Source organism: Austrofundulus limnaeus, unplaced genomic scaffold (assembly GCF_001266775.1).
Source record: "Austrofundulus limnaeus strain Quisiro unplaced genomic scaffold, Austrofundulus_limnaeus-1.0 Scaffold239, whole genome shotgun sequence".
Taxonomy (NCBI): Eukaryota; Metazoa; Chordata; class Actinopteri; order Cyprinodontiformes; family Rivulidae; genus Austrofundulus; species Austrofundulus limnaeus.
Genome location: NW_013952641.1, coordinates 804151 through 809807, shown reverse-complemented (window position 1 = coordinate 809807; position 5657 = coordinate 804151).

Below are 5657 nucleotides of genomic sequence, written 5' to 3'. Positions count from 1 at the left end.
CATTCATTCATTCACATACATTCACACACTGCTGATGGTAAGCTACATTGTAGCCACAGCCTGCCTGGGGCAGACTAACAGAGGCGGGGCTGCCATGCTGCACCACCAGCCCCTCTGGCCACCATCACTAGGCAAGGCGGGTGAAGTGTCTTGCCCAAGGACACAATGACTGAAGCTGCTGGACTGGGGATCGAGCCGGCGACAACTCCCTTAACCACTCCGTCACGGCCGCCTACGTCCTGCCTTACTAGCTCATGATCTGCTAGCTAAGAATGTGGCTTGCCAATGCTAACCCACTAAACATATAAAATAATATTAGCAGCAGCTAATGCTAAACAAATAAAAATTAGCAGAAGCTAAAACTAACTGCTAATTGCTAACCACTAAGACGACCATCACTCAGTTTGCGTCACACATCTTTGTCTCCTTTGAGCTGAAGACTGGTGGGACTGTTTCTGTTAGTTAGCTGTTAGCCAACTTAATGTTGGCAAAACTTAATTTAGCAGAAGTTAATCGGTCCATTAACTGTTTTRAAAATTAGTGAAAAAGCTAATCCGCTGAATGAAAAATTAGTTCTGCTGTTAGCCGATAAGCAAAACCATGCCCATTGATTATTATTAATGTAATGTTGAATGTTTTGGCAGCAACATATCTTAAAACATTTCTTGTATAAAATTTGCAAAATGATTGCATTTTTTACGTTACACACAATGTTAACGTTTTTGTAGTTGGTGTTGTAAATTTAAGAGCTGTCTCCATCAAGCTTGTTTTATTATCTCCTTTGAGAGATTCACTTTCTAAAATCCAAGATCTCAGATAGGAAGCTTTATTTGAAAAACTACAACCCACATTTTTTAAAATTCAAACTCATACCTGCAGGCTTGGATTTGGCTCACCGGGCTCCACAACAAATTAGCACACACCGCTACACACCAGCTCACTCCCCTCCGCTGCTGAAAGGCAGAGCTGAAAGACTTCTGAAATTACCAGAGAATAGAATTTGACCCTCGATAAGGCCTGCTATCTGCTCTGCCAAGTGTGACATTTTGATGCAATGCTGGATGTCTGAGGAGCCGAGAGCACTTAAGTATTTTACCCAAGCATTTTAGAGTGCGTACACTGAAGGTGTGTACCAGACAGCATAATACCTATGCTCTGCTGCCACTAAGTGCCATGCTGCATTTTCAGCACCGCTCTTAGCTGTTTTTACACATCATTTCACATAAAATATGTTTATATAGCGCTTGAAATTTCATAACTGTTTACAAAAATGTGATTGTGATTGCAGCTGAGCTGTGGAAGACACTGCGTACTTGTATCACACTCAAAAAGAACTGTTGGACAAAACAACAAAGTTTTGTTTCAGTTTCTTTTTTTTTCAGTGAGGTAAAATGAGGTAAAATGAGAAGGAACAGAGCTGCGATTAGGAATTATTAGATGATGTCATCTAGGTATATTTTCATGCATTGACACCAAAAGCAAAAATCAAACTATTATTTCTCGGTAGAATTAATATTTCCTGCCACCTTGCATACCAGACAGGGGCATCACCAACGGGGGCCAGGGGGTGTGATGGCCACCCCTACATAAAATGATGGTCCCCCACTGGCCCCTCTTACCCAAACATTTTTGTCCTCTTCAATCCCAAACTTTTGCTTGTGCATTTTTATTTTCCTCTAGCTATTTAGGATTAGTAGAACATCATAAACAAACAAAAATAATTTTAAGCAATTAGGAATTAAAAAATACAAATATATATTTTATTTAAAATAAAACCTAAAATCCAGGACCCCTGAATAAGGAAACCATAGAGCCATTGTCCTATCAGGATGAATGTCTCAAGTGGTCCTAGACATCCCACATATCAGAGAGGTGTGGTCCAGATCTGGTGTAAAGTTGTCAATGTTGTCTGACACTGGTTTATCAACCAGATGTGGGTCAGGTCTGGCAGTGATCATTGGTCCAGTTGTGGTTTAGTTTATGTGGCCCAAACCTGCCAGTGTCACAACAGGCCTGGTTGTAATTTGGTTTATGTGGTGCTGCTGGCCCATACATGGACCACCTCTGGACCACTAAAAGGCCATCATTCTTTGTGGCATTTGGGACAAGTGTTAATGTATTATGAGGGCCAGAAGTTCAGAACTGGGCCAGACAATTTTTTTTATTTGAGTTTTTTTTTTCATGAATACAAATGTCTACTCAGTAAATATACTGAGTAGAATAATAATAATAATAATAATAATAATAATAATAATAATAATAATAATAATAATAATAATAATAATAAACTAAAGTACACCTATTCACTACATGTCAGAACATCAAGCATAACAAATTTCCTGTCCTTAAATTCTTTTGTGGTTTTTGGTTTTGGTGCCACCACAGAATTTCCAGTGGCCCACACATGACCCCCTCCATTAAAACATTTCTGGAGGCACCACTAATTGGAAATGACTCTCATCTTGTACCATTACAAATTTTAGTCTAAAAACTATAAAACTGCTCAGGATAAAGTCTTTTTTGTGTTGGTTTGGGTCGATTGGCTGTAGTGTCAATCTTAAACGCTGTTGCCTCCAAAACTTGATCAACTTGAACATCATGAACATCCAATTATTACTTTCTGAGTGTTTCATTAAAAGGTGTTGATGAGATATTAAAAAAATAATAAATAAATAGGGAAATGAATCCCCACACACACAAGCAATTACCTGAATACTGTAAACAAGTATGTTACACACAAAAATAAATAAAAATGGAATTCATGTTCAATTGTTTCACTTAGTTAAAGATGAGTGAACCTTTTCATTTTGCAGAATATTTCTTGAATACAGTTGTGAAAGTATCTTTTGTAGAACCTGCCCCTGATGTCTCCCTGCAGGTTACTGTATGCTGTTGTGCTGCAGGACTGGAGGGATGTTGATTTCCCTCCAGGGGCGTAAAGTATAGATGGATTAATGATGGCTACTTTCCACAAGAGCAGGTTGGCTCTTTGTGTCGGCTGGTTCACTGTAGCAGCTTACAGAGATAAACTGACTCATTACTTCCACCTGTGCCTTCCTCAGCAGTACAAGTCAACGCTTTTGATGAGAAAGTAATCCTACTTGTAATGATGAAAAACACAGTAAGAGTGCAAAAAAATGAAGCTGATGTTGTAAATTATATTGTTCCTGATTTAGGAAAGCTATTGGCTAATGGTGGACTCAAGAATTAAACACAAGAATAGTATTTTTTGTGGCATAATGTAATAACGCCGCATCATGTAATAATAAAACCACACTAAACCACATTATGTAATAATTGATGTAAAATGTAATAAAAGTCTTCATCGCATTTTGTAACACTCATGGCTACATTATGTAATAACATTATTGCATTTTGCGGCGATTGTTGCAAAATGTGGTGGTCGCTCATTATAGAAATAATAATGTAATAAACAATCACAAACCAGTGTTTTTGTGCATCTTAATCAATACACTTGTAATTATCATGTTGTTGTCTCTGTGTTGGACTTGTGACCTGTCCAGGGTGTACCCCGCCCCTGGATCTGGTCACCAGTGACCCCCGTGACACTGAAAGGAAGAAACGGGTATAGATAAAAGGATGGATGGACAATAAACAAACAAATACATAAATAAACTGAAAAGGGCCAAAATATTCTTTCAATACTAACATGACAGACTGACAAGCTAACAGCTAGCCTGAAAGCACCTAGCATACAGCTATGTTAGCATGCACAGAACAGGGCTAACTTAGAATTTTATCTCTTTATTCAAAAACGAGTGTTTTGTAGAAAGTTCACCTCATGTGGATTAAAGCGTCCTGTCTCAGTTAATTGCACGTCTACTATCTAATGTAGCCCAGATAAAGTTGAGCTATCTGAATGTTAAAAAGGCATCAGCTTAATAGGATTCATGTATAATTAAATCATTGTTTACACTTGTGTTTGTCTGTAACAGAGTCTTATCCTCTTTACACAGCAGCTGTCAGGGTTCTAACTTTATAGAATTGTTTCTTTTAGCTTTACTTTCTGGAGCACATCACACCACTTTATTGTGCTCATGGAAAAGTGGTTAGGCAAGCAAAAAAAAAAAAAAAAAAAAAAAGACATTGATTTCATCTATTTGTATCACACCAGAGAGAGCCATGTTGATTTCTGTTCTGGCCATCTAATCAACAGCTGATTTACAACTGGAATGTTAAGTGAATGTAATTACCAGCATTTAACCACCAGGTAGGGAGGAGAGCATGTTGGCTGCTGCAAGAATATGAATGGAAAAACAACCAGTATAAGGCTGTATTTTTGTCACCCATAGTTCAAAGGCAAAGATAGACAACGTGATGATTTTGCTTTTGTCTGTTCGCAAAATATTTCACGAACCACTTGATAAATTCAAGGAAAGTACTGACTGATTACCATTGGGAGTCAGCATGGTTCAAGATGGCGGCCACAGTCATTTGTCTGATAGTGGTTTAGGATTAACCCAAAAGCGCAGACTGAAATTTGGATTTTATTTACAAAAAACGAAGAGGAAAAAAGTGGCTGATAACACATGGAGACACTGGGAAACAAAACAAGGAATCTTAAAAAAACAAAACAAAAAAAAGAACAGCAATAAAAGGAATAAAGCAAAACAGCAAACACAAACCTGTGGTGTACCCTCTCACAGTGACTGCTGATCTGGGCACCAGTGACCCCCCGTGACCCTGAAAGGAAGAAGCATAATGATGGATGAATGGAAACAAAACTTAAAAATGACTAACTTGGTTTGTTGCAACACTTTTTGCATTTGACTCTGTTACACAGAGATAATTCGGATTAGACAAGCCAAGTTTTTAAACGATAAACTTAAATTTATGTTCATAGTCAAAAAAACATTTAAAGATGATTTAAAAAATGTACAAGTTTTTCACAGTTTGCATTTAAATGCTAAGAGTCGGATGTTGCAACTGACCCCCAGCCCTTAGACAGTTGCAACATTGTTTGGGAATGGTTACAGCGTTTTATTAATACACTATATTTCACTGTTTGTGAAAGTTTTATTACATATGTAAAATATTGCAAAATTAATAAAAACAGTAAGTTATATTATGGTAGTATTTCTTTATTCTTTTTGATCAAATGACAATTACAGATTTGTCTAGATGTGTCATATACAGATGTCAAGGATTCAAACTGATATGAATAAAGTTAGCTTTCAGTGACAGGATGAATGGAACAGTTTATGAGGCAGTTAACTTTTGTTTTGCCTCACAATTATGAAAAATTTACATTGAAGAAAACAGATTCAAAAACCATTGTGGAAAACCAAAACTGTAGAAAATGCATATCACACATATCAAACAATAAGATTGTCATGAACACCTCAATATCTATTTCAGAATAAACTATAATAATGTCTTAATACTAACTTTTTGTGGTCCGTTTATATATAAATGTTGCTGCAACTGTTCCTCTCCTGTCAGTCRTAGTAAAATAGCTAAATAAGCTGACCTATGTTAAGAAAGAAAAAAACTTTTAAAGGGATCCCCGATTAGTTGTAACATTAGACTTTATTTAATAAACATATATTTTAACTGTAAAATAAAGACTGTAAAAATACTGTAGGCTGTTTAGTTTTTGAACTAAAAGTTTAAAAATATATTACTCAAACGGGGCC